Source organism: Chiloscyllium punctatum, chromosome 34 (genome assembly GCF_047496795.1).
Source record: "Chiloscyllium punctatum isolate Juve2018m chromosome 34, sChiPun1.3, whole genome shotgun sequence".
In the NCBI taxonomy this organism is placed as follows: Eukaryota; Metazoa; Chordata; class Chondrichthyes; order Orectolobiformes; family Hemiscylliidae; genus Chiloscyllium; species Chiloscyllium punctatum.
The window spans coordinates 35,558,816-35,573,776 of record NC_092772.1 but is presented as its reverse complement, the minus strand read 5'-3'; positions in this window follow the sequence as shown (position 1 = coordinate 35,573,776).

The window sequence follows — 14,961 nt, the reverse complement described above, 5'->3', positions numbered from 1 at the left end:
TGTCAGTGTTTATCGTTTCACTGCTATCTCCAACAGACAATACTTGCTCTCAAAATGTTCACAGGTAAATATGTTTCCATGTTGTTACACAATTAGCAGTGCCACAAATTGCACGGGTAACATTTCATAGTATGATGCCAATGGAAAATGTCAGCCAGAACTCGAAAATTTGAATGGGCAACGATCTTTACTGCAAAAAAAAATTCTGTCGGCTGTAAGCTTCATTTCTTTGTAATCTGCATGTCAATGTGAAAGCATTCTCATCGCTTTCACTCCATGGCTCTTTGAATTGCTTCTCGGCAGAACAGATTGAATGCAATCAACCTGTTCCTGTCAACAATCATGTTGAAGCCACCTTTGGAGAAAAATGAACACTTGATACCGCGTGGGGACTCGAAAAAACACCACAGCAAATATACAGTTGCAAATGTAAAACTAGAAATTAATGTTGAAATTCGAAGATTATTAATAGTTAGGCTTTTTACTGGAATACCTTCGCCAATATATGTAGCCTTTACTTGGTGAGGGGAGGAGAGCAGGAACATTGTTTTACAGTATTAATGCCATTCTTCTGAACGAATCAAGAATTGCCACAGAATATGTATAATGCTAATTTCGTTCAGTACAATTAATTTGGACTTCTTTCCCCCCACGATCTCAAATAACAGTCGAAAATTGCGTTTTTGTCACATTCTTACTATTTAATATTTCCTGCATTAGCGATTGTCACTTGACAATTTTTCACGAATGGGTTTGCTTATTTAGTATGTTTCGAATACCCATTTACTCGGATTACTTTTAAGAATTATGCTCATTTTCTTCGCTAAATATTTGTTTGTGTTGACATTCTCTGAGCCTTCTTTTGCGCTTAATGTTGAAACTTGAGTTCCAAATGTATTACATCGTTTTGGGTTCCTGAATATTATCATTGTTATTTATCCAAAATGTACAGGTTTCTGAAATCCTACACAGTGAATTTGAACGTACCATAAAGTAGAGCACATAAGTATCACTTTCAAAAAAGAAACACGAAAACTTTTTAAAATAATAAATTTGGCCCTTACTTCGATTTCTACCAACGTCCACCACACACTTAAGTTATCACCACGTCATATGTATCTCCATTCTGTTGTCCCTGTAATCGATATCAATTGACATTCTAATTTGTCTGCAGTTAAATATCTTCTTCCTTTTTCAGATGAGCGATTTCGATAGATATCATGACATACAGCGTCAACGTTTTTGTCTGTATGTCCCACGTTTCCCTCACCTCTCCATTTTCCATCCAAAGAAATGTTCCATATTAACCACTTCTGGTCAATGACAGTCTGTTGCACTTCTTCAGAATTCTGCATTAATAGTTTTGCAATTTTCTTCCTCACTTCCACCTGTTGATTGTTCTTCACAGTAATTTTTTTGTTCCTCCCCTACGGTGAGGTGCTTGTTCTTCTTTCAATTTATGTTCATTTCGAAAAAAAGTTCAAGTGATTTTTACAACTGGTTTTTCACTGAAATAAAATGTTTCACTTCAGTCTATAAACACACTGATGTACATAACAGGTCCTGTTAGTTGTTACACAATGCTTTTAAAGCGTTGATAACTTTACTGATAATTCAACACGTCAAATAAAATACGCGATTCACCTATTCTCTTAATTCCATTCATAACGTGACAATTTTTAAAGTTTCATCAACACAAGCAAAGTATATTAAAATTCTGTGGCAGTGACGACTCACAACATTGTAGCGAATAAGGACTCTGCAAGGTTTTTTCTGATGGCTAAAAAAAACTCACCAATTCTTTCATTTTCTAGATCTGCAAACGTGAAATGGAACAGTAAGTGAAATCATATGTCGAAATGGAAACAAATTCAGTTACTGCATCATATTAATCATTAGAAGGTTCTCGGGTTCTGGGTACACACCAAAAGGAAACATACCCTTTCAGTTCAATTGGTCCATTGCAACCAGGTTTTATAAACTAAATCTGTCTGCTCTATTCTGAGTTTGATCAAATTCCATCTCAATTTTTCCTATTCATGTTCTTGATAAAATGTCTTTTAACCGCTGCAGCTCTGTCTATATCTATCACTTTATGTAGCAGTTAAGCCATTTACGCAGCACCCTTTGCAGTTAAATCTTGATCCTCAGATGTCTTCTAAATATTTCCTCTGTCAACTTCAAAGGTTTGTTGAGAGTTTTGGAGTCCTCCGCACTCGGGAAAATAGCTTGTGTATTTACCTTATTGCTTCACTTTGGGATTATAACCCTGTGTAGGTTACCCTCTCAATTTTTGACCCTCCAGGGATAAAATCACAGCCAGTCCAACCTCTCCTCTCACGTCAAACCTGTAGCATCCGTAGAAACTATGTATTATTTTAGAATATGGAACATAGAACATAGAACATTGCAGTGCAGTAAAGGCCCTTCGACCCTCAATGTTGCGCTGATCTGTCATACGAATCTGAAGCCTATCTAACCTACACTACTCCATGTACATCCATATGCTTGTCCAAAGACAACTTAAATGTACTTAACGTTTCTCTGTTCATTTTCCATTGTAATAACATCCTTCCGACGGCAGTGCTGCTTGCAGTACTCAAGATATAGCCTTCCAAACATCTGATTTTGATGCTTTGATCAATAAAGGCAGGATCGCCAAACGCATGCATCCCTACCCTGTCAAACTGTGGTTCCACTTATAAGGAACTAAATGCCTGAATTCCACGACCTCACGACTCAACAACATTCTCCAGGGTTTTCCATTAACAACGTAATTACTGATGTGATTGCCTTTCAAAAATGCAACTCCGTGAATGTATGCCAATTAAACAGCATCGACCTGTCTTCTATCCATTGCCACATCTCATAAAGATATCATGGCACTCTCAGAAAAACGTCTTCACTGTCCACTATACCATCAATTTTATATAATGATCAGTGTATTAGTTGTTTTGTGTTTATCTTTCGTAACTAGATTTGCTGCTCATTTAAAACAATGTCAAAAAATCCGTAACACACCGTTCCACATTTCATTAAGTCCCCCATGGACAAAATTTAGCACATCGTGTATTGCTAAAAAAAATCAATACTCTCTGAATGGCGTGCAAAATGGGATTTCTCACACTGGTTAGAGTGCATGCTTTCATAGGTTCATTTCAGATATGATTGCATTCTCGTTCAGTTCAGATTGCATCCCAATTGGAAGACTCCACAAATTTGCTGGCAATATTAGAAAGAATGGCCGAAAAGTAAAAGCACTCCTTCTTATGTTGATTCAATAAAGGTAAAACTGAGTTTTAAAACTTAAACAGTAAATTTCACAGAAACTGAGCGACAAGATTTTGTGGTAAGGAACAGTTCTCTACCTATGATGTTTGAATGGATTGCAAGACTGTTCCGAATGCAGTTTTGTATCGAGGTAGATTGGCAGAGCAATAGATGATGTCACAACGAGTTAGTTGCCTAAAGCAGTCTGTTCGTGGATGCAATTATTGGTTTCCACATGAGTGCGAAGTAGGTTAGTAGTGTGCTATGTAAGGGTAAAGTTTTGCAGAAAGGAAATTAGTTCACTTGCTGAATATGCTGGTAATTTCATTGTTTGCAGGAAGGCCAGTATTTGGCTCATTGCTCGAAAATAATGAAGTATAAATTGGCGCAGAAGGTCGAACCAGAATGTATCCATAATCGTTTATGTCAGTTTGGATGGGTGGTGAGAAACAGGATTTGGATGTGTCATTAGTGGGTTAGTTCAGAAACAGAAAGCAACTGGTATCAGGTTGGTGGGTGACTCTATATTAGGGTGCACAATCAGAGTAAAGATTCGAGTTGTTTTGGAAATGCACAGCAGGTCAGGCAGCATCTAAGGAACTGGAAAATCGACGTTTCATGTATGAGCCCCTCATTAGGAGTTCAGCACGAAAGTAATCTTGACTCAAACCTCCAGCATCCACACTTCTCACTTTCGCCTGTACAGTTGGAGTAAGCTAACGGTTCTCTTTGGAAATAAAGAAAATAATATATCAGGTGAATCTGTCTGGCAGGATGTCGTGCCCATGAATCCCTTGCTGTGCGCAAAAACTCGTGGTACAGCTGTCCTGATAGTTCCAGTCAATTTGTAGTTCGACTATAAAGAGGGTATTAATAGGTAAGTCTCAGGGAGAACTCAAAATTGAGATGGGTGTTGATGCGCAATCGGGTTCACTTTTTTTGTGTGTTGTATCCTTCAGGTAGTTTTTAATGTGACATTTACGATGTCAGCTGCACGAAGTCTTTCAGAATGATTGATGTGACATTCGTTGTTGGAATTCAACGATTTTTACATTTCTTCAGTACTTTTGGGAGTTTGCATTAGTAAGACTCATTTCTGTCTTTCCACTGCCCTGAGGATACATTTGCACAACAGATTTGCTTGTGCACAGTTTTCGGAAATTACTCAGGTCATTCCATATGCAATCAAATTTAATAGCATGGTTTTGACATGGCCTGAAAATTGCTTCGGGGGCAATCTGGTATTCGTTTAATAAATGTTTTCCCTGTTATATCCCGATTTGAAATTCACTCACACTTGAAAAATCTGGAATTAAGGTATCAGTTTGTCACGATATAATTTAAGTTCATTATCAAAATCGTCTAATAACAAAGTTCAAAAACGAGCTATCAATAAACTTTGTCATATGTAATGTTATAGATTTCATGTGTCATTTGAGCATAGCAGAAATGGATTTTAATGACCAATCAATGTACTCTTCTTCGCTTCACTTATGGTCCTTTATTTGTTAATGATTCTCACCATTCTTACACTTGTTCAGATCTGTAGGACAAAGTAATTAAACATTGATCATTGTGTATACATCCGAAAATAATTCTCTCCGTTTTAAGTCAATCATCAGTATTCAGATCAATGCTGCAAAGTTATGTTGGCTAAGAATTCTGTCCCAAGGCCCATATTGCCAACAAATATAACTCTAGTAAGCAAATTGCACAATTGAGCAGGAATGCATTTTAGCACTATTGCTCTCACAATTGCATTATTACAGTGCATTATATTACAACTCCGACACTTGACCAAATCTATTTTTGGCTCTGTTCACAGTTCCAGAGTCACTTGGTTTTATGAACTGCCAGAGATTAATGATTCTCATGCAGTTTAAATTTGTTTCATTCTAACATCAAACAGAAATATATATTTTAAAAATGTTGGTGTATTACGGGCACTACTATCACAGACAAAACTAGATTGTGCACACAAACTCACCAGCTTCTTTATCTGCATGTTCTGCAAGGTGTAAAGAAGCGTTTTGTATTTTTCTGCTTCACCAAAGAATAATGAATTCGAAGCGTTAGTCATTACTGATAGATATTTAGAAGATTTAATTCCATGTAAATTCTAAGAAAACTGTGTTAATCGTTGATTCCATTATTATTTGATTTTCCCATAATTTATTGATCAGAATTTCCTGATATGTATTGTTTTATCGTTTTGTTCTGCATAGTATTTCACTTACTCGTCACAGAAAGTCTCGCTTTCTTCCAATTTCTCATGTCTTGCTGGTAACATTATGAGTAGAGTTCTCCTGGAGCTTCCATACCAACAGATATCAAACTAGTTGACATTGATATACAATAGGCATATAACGCGGAACATGCATGACTCACTGACATTTAAGCATGTCAGTCTGACTTGATAGAAAGCAAGCCTCTTCAGTAAACTTATCAAAGTTATCTTGCTTCTCGATCAGATGTTGTGACGATAACAATTCCACGTTAATGAATAGATGCAAGCCTTCGTTCATCACGTCACATTATTGGAAGATAAATTCCGATAAAAGTTTGGTGAGAGTTGATTTTCTAATGATTTGATTTTCCTATAATTTATTGATCTGAATTTCCTGATACGTTGTATTTTATCGTTTTCTTCTGAAAAAAAGATTCTGCTTACTCGTTACTGAATGCATCTCTTTCTTTTAATTTCTGACATCTTGGTCTTAACTTTGTGAGTAGATTTCCATTGCAGCTTCCATACAAACCATATCATGCTGATACACATTGATCTAGCATAGGGATATCACAAACAACGTGCCTGATGCACTGAGATTTAGCGAAATCATTCTGATTTGAATGAGACAAAACATCCTCGGTAAATTCATCAAAAAGATTTTGCTGCTAAAGCGGATGTAGTGATGCTAACACTTAATTCATCACCTCTATAGAACAAATTGGGAATGCAAAATGGCAGTTTCCCATTATTATCCATTTGTCAGTTTGTTATGGTGGACTATTCATACTGCAAATTTTGGGAGGACATCAAGCGTGCAATAGATTTCTCCAATCACGTATGAGCTTCATTGCAAATTCTTTATCTTATATGTGACATTTTCATGAAGGACAGCATTGCATGAAGAATATTGAGTATGAAGATGTAATGAAGGGTGAATGTTTAATTCAGACGGAGTGCAGTTTGTTCAGCACCGACTGACTTTGATGATTGCCTGTGAGATTAATGAGAATGAAAATTGTCTTTAAATAGCCTGTAAAAAGGTTTGCAAACTTGTAAAGTATAGTTTGTCAGTCGTTTCTGGAGATGACTAGCTATTGTAACGAGGAGGAAGCTAAATCACAGTTCGGCACAGGAATAGAATCTAACAGATGATCAGTCTCTTCGAATCTTAGAGATGTAAAGCACGGAAAAAAATTCCTTTAGTCAAACCCGACCATGCCAATCAGAAATCTGAAAACTAATCTACAACTATTTGCCCACACCTCACCCATATCCTTCTAAAATTTTCCTATTCATTCACCCATCCAAATAAATTTTAGATATTTTAATTGCACCAGCCTTAGGCATTTCCTCTGGCAAAACATTCAATATACGCAATACAATGCGGGAAAATGTTTCCCCTTCGGGCCAGTGTAAGTCGCTCCCCATTACCCTGAGTCTAAGCTCTCCATTGTGGAACTGCACTACCCATAGAAACGACCTTGGTTATTACCTCTTGAGTTATTTGTTAACTTGAAAAACTGATTATATTGAAAGTAGAGATCGAGAACCAGTAGCTCTTCATTTCTGAGTGACATGCTGTTTCCTTAGCGATTGGTAACAGCTGTCTTTAGTGGATGAAGTGATTTCGAATTTAAAATGGTTTTGGGCATCATGAATAGGCAGTTGTATTTATTTCAGCGTTCAACTGAATCAGACCAGATTTCGTTTAATGTGTTTAATAATGGGAATTACTGTAGATTTACATTCAGCTTTGTACTGTGATGAAGCTGCTCCTTTAACAAGTTTATGTTTTGTGTAGTGCTTTTCTTTCTAAAAACAGTTGTAAAAGGCAGAGATTCGCTTTTGTCTGAAAATAGGCTTCTTTGATTGTGGGTGCAGATACTACGACAGCCAACAACCAAGAAAACTGGCTCATGCGTTGATTTCTGGCAATCTTTTGCACAATGAGGAAGTATTGGCCAGTTCACCCAGTTCAGAAATTTCTCCAATCTAAACATAATGTACCCAGAATCATTTACATTCGATTGAATGCGTGGTGAGCAAAAGGATTTTTTCTGTGTCATAAATTGTCAAGCGTAAACTCACAAAGCTCACGCTAGCATTTTGTTGGCTTATGAGAAGAGGTTGTTAATAGGTGACGATCAGGATGAAGGTGAAATTGAGGTGGGCATTTCTGTGCAATGGAGTGTTGAGTGTTGAGTGTGGCATTTATTATATTATCTGATCAAAGGATGGATTTGCAAGCCAAATTGACTTTGGCACAGTTTTAGTGAATTATCGAGGTAATTTCATACATTATCAAATTGACTCGCATGGTTTCAATGTAACATGAAAATTATTACGTGGGGAGGTGCAGTCCCTGCTACATTTTAGTGTCGAATTTAATCGCACTAGAAAATCTGGAACTTAGGTTCCAATCTATCAATCTATCAATTTATACAATATGTTTGTTATTTATTTCGTCTTATAACAGCAGTGTCAACTTTGTGCTACTAATAAACTTTGCAGCAGATAAATCTATGAATGTCATGTGCCCTTTGAGCATAACCAAATGCTCAATTATAACCAGTCCATCTCCTCTCATCCGTTCAGTTAAGAATTTGTTTTTTTTGGTAATGAGTGTCACCATTATTGCACTTCTTCGTATCTGGCGGACAAATTAGTAAACCATTAATCGTTTATATACACCAACACGTGGCCCATATCTCTCTGAATGCTCACCATTCAAAGGTCCATTCAGACATCTGAATAATAGACTTCAAATCTCTTCTGGCAGCTCAGTCCATACACGTAGCTCAGTCCAGTCATGCTAAACCTATATCTAGTTCTGGAGTACCTTACCCACGGGAAGATGCAATGGGTTTTAATTCTTGAGAATATTTTTAAACTAACATATCTGAAAACACAGAATGGCGAATACAAGGCAGGGGGGCTTTTCCTTGGCTGTCAGCAAATGGATGGATTTTTAGATTAGATTATTTACAGTGTGGAAACAGGCCCGGCCAACAAGTCTACACCAATCTGCCGAAGCCCAACCCACCCAGACTCATTACCCTATACTTACTCTTCCACCTAACACTACGGACAATTTAGCACGGTCAATTCCCCTAACCTGCACATTTTTTTGGTGTGTGGGAGAAAACCGGTGCACCCGGAGGAAATCCACGCAGAGACAGTGAGAATGTGCAAACTCCACACAGTCAGTCCCTTGAGGCAGTAACTGAACCTGGTTTCTGGCGCTGTGAAGTAGCAGTGCCACTGTGCCGCACATAAATGCTTTCGTGCATTTCCAAATTTCTTATGTTAAATCGTTTTCAGCAGCGTGAATGCACTAATGTTTTCAATTTTCATTTGAGGCAACACAAATGTCGTTTGTTGGATTTTTTAAAGACAAGAATTAACGTATTGTTGCAATGCTGCTACTTTAACAAGGTTATATTTTCCCTATTGATTTCCAAAAGGGATAGTAAAAGGCAGAAGTTATGATGAGTCTGAATTTATGCCACATTAATTGGGGGTAATAGATACTTGTCCAGGCAAGAATCAGGCAAGGGGGCACATAAGTTTCTTCTTTCAAGCATTTCTACAATGGACGGTAAGTGAGTACTTCTCCCAGTTCAGGGATTTTTCGAGCTTCTTTTAGATTTTCACAGGGACACTGAGAAGATGCCTGTTTTAAAAAAAGAGTTTCCGTGTTTGAGCTAGTGATCACTGGATCATTGTCTCTGCAATCTCCCTACTGAACAAATACAAAGCTGTCTTAGAATTTAACTTTTTGCTCATGGGAACTTGCGGAAATCGGAAGAGCATTTTGTTAAATTGCCATGGATATCTTATCCGTCGAGTATTCAAATATTTGAGTTGTAAATTCTGTTTTACATGAACAGCTTTTGTATTGTTTAAAAATGAGTGGTTTGACAAGCTAAATCACTCCTTGATCATCCAAATTTCCCCTGCGTAAAACAACTAGAAAGGTGAGGTTCAGGAATAAATTTTGTTATATTTGGAAGGGGCTCGGACTCGTATATAACAGTGTTCATCTTATGAGATAAATGTACATGACCTGGACACTACTGAGTGTTTTGATTGAGTGCATGAATGCAAAGTTTTGTGCGTATTTGTGATAAAGTAGAATATTGCAAAATGCTTTCTAATTTACGGCCCTTGCGTGAAACGTTGCTCTTTACGTCTCTTTAATCTTACTCCTGACACAATAAACCTACGCCTCCTCGTTTCAGACTACTTTACCCACGGGACGTGACCTCGCCTTTTAGTTCTTGACATGTTTTATTTAGATTAAACAGCTGAGAACATGGAAGATAGAGGAAGAGGCATTGTGGCTTTTCCTTTGTTGTCAGGAAATAGATTGGTTTAGTGGATGAACAAATTTCTAAATTAAAAGGTTCTTTTTAGGCATTGTGTTTATGTTGATTAATTATTACAGTTTTCATTTGAGGCAACACAGATACCGTTTATTGTTTTAGACGAGAGTAAATTTATTTTGATGGTGCTGTTGCTTTAACAAGGTTTTGTCTTCCTTACTATTTTCTTCCAAAGGGAATCGTCAACGACGAACATTATCATGTGTCAGAAATTATACCACTTTGATTTTTGCTGAGAGATGTTGCTCCAGGCAAGAATCAGTGGAAGGGGAATACATAGGTTTTTTAAACCAGCATTTCTATAATTGACGGAGAGTGACCAGTTGTCCCAATTCAGGGACTTTTCCAGTTTCCTTCAGTTTTTGCTGGGAACACCGAAAACCTGCTATTAAAAAAAGAGGTTCCATGTTTCAGCTCGTGGTCAATGGACTATTCTCTCTGCAATCTCTCGCTCGTAAGAAAGCTGTGCTTGAATTTACCTTTTTGCCCACTGGTTTGTTTGTGGGATTATACAGGAAAGCTGAAAGGAATTTTGTTAAATTACGGGTTTATTGCATCCACCGAGGTTTCAAGTAATTGTTTTTGTAAGTTCTGTTTTCGTTAGACAAGTTTTCTTTCTGTGCTTTGTAAGTAGCTTCTGTTTTGTTTACAATTGAATGGTTTGACTAGCCGTTTCACTCCTTACATATCCAAATTACACCAGCTTAAAACAACTAGAAACATTCTGTACTTGATTAGCTTTCCAGATGTTTGAAAGGGGTGTGGCCTGGTCCAAAAGAGTATTCACCTTAATAGATCAATTACATGACTTGGATATTACCAACTGTTTCAACTGAGGGCATGAATGCAAATTTTTGTGTGTATTTGTGAGAACAAGTACAATATTGCACATTTTAAAAAATGCTAGCAGTAAATGGCCGGCCACATTTTTAAGCATTACACCGATTCACAGAATATCTTCATGTTATATCATGAGTTGAAATATCTGCAGATAAAAACAACTTGGATTATTTTCACCACTGTGTTTCTTTAGATTAGTGCATATGTTCATTTCACATTAGTCCAGTTCATCGCAATCTTTTGTCAGATTGTCTGCAGTGTTTTAGATTTCTCACCTTCTTGATATTTTTTGAACGCTGTAAGACGCAACAGAAATGCTCAATTAAATAAGAAGGCATTATTGCATTCCCAATTAGCCATGCACAGTTACAGCAGTTAGGATTATAAGACAACTCTTTTGACAACGTTTCGGAACAGGTTTTCCACAATATCTGAATGCTAGCTTTAATTTCACAATCTTTCACGTGGGCAGCAATGCTCGTATACAAATCAGAATCAAATATATATCAGAATATGATTACTTGTTGGATCAAAACAATTATAAATGATAGGTGTCTGCAAAAATGCAATAACAGCACAAATATTAAATGAACAAAACTCATATTGACATCTGCTTAGAACATTTATCAATATATGGTATTTATGTGATAAATGCCTACTTGGAATGCTCAAACACCGAGTGTCACACGGTTCATCAAGCCCGCTGTTCTGCGTATATGTTCCAGCCGTTTTGGATATTGTTCCAAATAAGTGATATGTAGGATTTCAAGGTAGGTGAAGAGGTAAATATGATGGTGTTTTTGTGATGGTTGTGATTCTCTTGACTTGGACAAAACATAGTTTCTTGATAGTTCCTGTTTTTAAATTATTCGTTAACAGTTTGATGTAATGGGAGAACTTTTCGATGTCAAACTCATAGTTGCATTCCTGGAAGGACTGTTGGAAAAACAAGACTGAAGTCGAGGATTCCCTTAACACACGAGGGATTATAGAGGCACATTAAAAAATGGGATGGCTGCATGTGGATTCAAGTGATTATTTACATTTCTATGCAGTCACTTTGCAACATGTATTACAGAAACCTGGATGAGTTTAAGTTCGCAAATAAACTACTTGATAGATGAATGAATGAAATGAAGGTCTTCGGATGGATAATGAAACAATAATTTCTTTTCATGAGTTTAGATGGTGTTAATTATCAAGCGAGCGTGCAGGTCATAACGATATTGTTATGTACAGCACGGAAACAGAAGCATTGCACAGCATAAGTCCACTCTGATCAGATGTCCGAAGCTAACTTAGTTCATTTTGCCCACACTCGGCACATATCCTTATAGATCTTCCCATCAGATATCCACCCAAATGCCGTTTGAATTTTGTACGTGTAACATCCTCCATCAATTCGTCTGCTGCTCATTCCATACGCGTAACAAACACTGTCTGAAAAAGTTGCTCTTTAACTTTCTTTATTTTTCCCCTCCCACATGAAACTGGATGATTCTATTCCTGGCCAGATCCTTGTAAGTCTTTTCTGATACTTTACAAATTTCACAACATTGCGGTTCTGGAGGAAGTCGGAAACGTCACGAGGTCTCCAATGAATATACGGTATAAATTTCTTCAGTTCCTGGACACAGTCGGAGATGGCCTCTAAGCAAAAAAAAACAATGCGCTGGTTGGTAGGGTGGCAACTGTTTTCTTTAATGTTTATTTTTATTGGTACTCTATTTTGTAAGCTAGAATAGTGGAAATAGAGTTTTGAGCAGTTGATTGTTGCTCCTGGAATATGTGGGAGTTAAGTGTCTCCTTTAGTATCCCTGCTGACTTCTTTGTGGGAAATTCATCCAACTCCAGCCTCTCGAGAACCGTGTTAGGGAACTAAAGCTGGAGCTTGATGAACTTTGGATCATTCAGAAGGCCGAGGTGGTTACTGAGATGAGATACACTGTCACTAAGCTAGTCCGTTCTTTTTTTCTAAAATCTCTTGCTTGGCTCATGGATACTCTAAGCCTATTTTTGTTCCACAGAGGGGCAATAAACTGGTCCAGATACCGATTAGTCTCATTTGGTTCATAGAGAGGGTTTTTGAGAAGTGTGTTGTTAATATGTAAACAAATGAGTCTTCAGACCAAAGTGGTAGTGCTTTAGAATTGACCTGAGAGTAATGAACTGGGAGTCAACTTCGTTAGCTTGCTGAGCTGAGCATTTTAGTTCAGTCCTGAACTGTGAAGTTCAATAAGGAGCTGTGTGAAAACTCTCTTTCTTTTCTGCTCTTCAACTTCAATCTGACCGCATTTATACTGGCTTTAAAATGGAGTTTCATTATTGGGACCGTTTTGTGTATTCTGAAAACCATAGTTATGTCCAGCTGGATAGGTTGAGTTCTGTCGGAGTTCATTATTCTATTCGTTGTATTTCATTGTGTAATTTTGTGAATAAAACTTTTGTCTCTTTTGAAATCTAGTAGTCAACCTAGCTATCTTACACCAGCTAATTTTCAATGCACACGTATTGAACAAAATTGCAAACTTAGGTTTACAGCTGCCTGCTTAAGAATGTTTTGTGTGATCTGGCCTTATCCATAACAGAGTTATTTTTTCCATAGCGACGTGAAGAATGTAAATGGTTTACTCCAGCGACAGGAAAGGGAACAGGCAGGCACTGCAGGGACGTACTGTGGTGGTTCCACCTCAAGAACAAGTATACCCATTTGGATATTTTGGACGGGAGTTTGGGGATGATTAACCCAGATAAGCAATGGGACCCATCTCTCTGACGCAGAGTCTGTCGATATTACTCAGAGAAGAAGGGCAAGACGAGCAGAGCTTTCATTGTTCATGGGGCAGATAGGATATTCTGTGGGACCGAGAGAGACTCACGTTTGATTTGTTGAATGTCAGGTACCAGGGTTCGTGGTGTCTTTGAATGCACATTCGATATCATTAAAGGGAAGGGGGAGCAGACCCAACTCGTGGTCCACATGGGCACCAACGACAGATGTAGGAAAAAACGTGTCGATCTGAGGCAAGAATTCTGGGAGCTGCCGTGGAGTCATTGAGCTGGAACTAGCAGAGTTTCTATTTCTGTTTAGTTGCCCATGCCACGTGCTAGTGATGCGAGGAAGAGAGAGAGAGTGAAGCTGAGCACCTGGTAGCAGGGATGATGTAGAAGGAAGTGTTATGGTTTATTGGATAACTGGAGCTCTTTCTGAGGAATGTTGTACCTCTCCACACAGAACAGTCTTCACCTGAAGCAAGGGGGTACCAGTATCGGTGGTGGGCGAATTTGCTAATGCTATTTCGGGCATGGTGGATAGTTGTTAAACTAGTGCAGCAGGGAAATTGTAAACTGAAGTATAGTTCCAGTGTACAGGAGGCTCAGAGTGGTGAGGTCAGGAGTAGGTTTACAAGGTCATGCAATGGTACTGGCAATCAGGATGTTGGTTTGAAATGTGTGTACTTCAATGCCAGAGCATCCGGTATATGGTGGGTGATCTTGCAGCATGGGTTGATATCTGGGATTTCAACGTTGTGGCCATTTCAGAGATATGCCTCCAGAAGGGAGAGGAACGGTTCTTGCACATTCCTGGATTCAGATAGTTCAGCAAGAACAGATAAGGTATAAAAGAGGCGGGGTGTGGCATTGTTAATAAGGGTACTATGACAACAGCTGAGATAACGTTTGAGAACTTACCCACTGAGGTATTTTTGGCTGTGATTAGAAACAGGAAAGGAAAGGTGACACTGTTCGGAGTTTTATTTTCCATAGATCTCCATATTATTCCAGGAATGTCGGGGAAAGGATAGCAAACAAGAGTAAAACTAACAGAGTAGTTGTTATGGGGGTCTTTAACTTCCCCACTGTTGACTAAGAATATAATGTTCAAGTAGTTTCGTAAATGTGTGCAGGGGGGTTTTCTGATACAGAACTTAGACAGGCCAACAAGGTTCTGATTAGGTATTGGATTTGGTACCGAGGAATGACCCCGGGCAGTTGTTGGATTAGTACATAGGTGAGCACTTTGGCGATAGCGATCATAATTCGGTTATGTTTACAATATTAATTGGCAGGGATAGGTATATACCGCAGGTAAAGGCAATCATGATGCTATCACGCAAGATTAAGGATGTATAGGATGGGGATGGAAACTGCAGGGGATGGACATTATTAAAATGTAGAGCTCATTCAAGGAACAGCTACTGCAGGTCCTTTATAAGTATATACCCATTAGACATG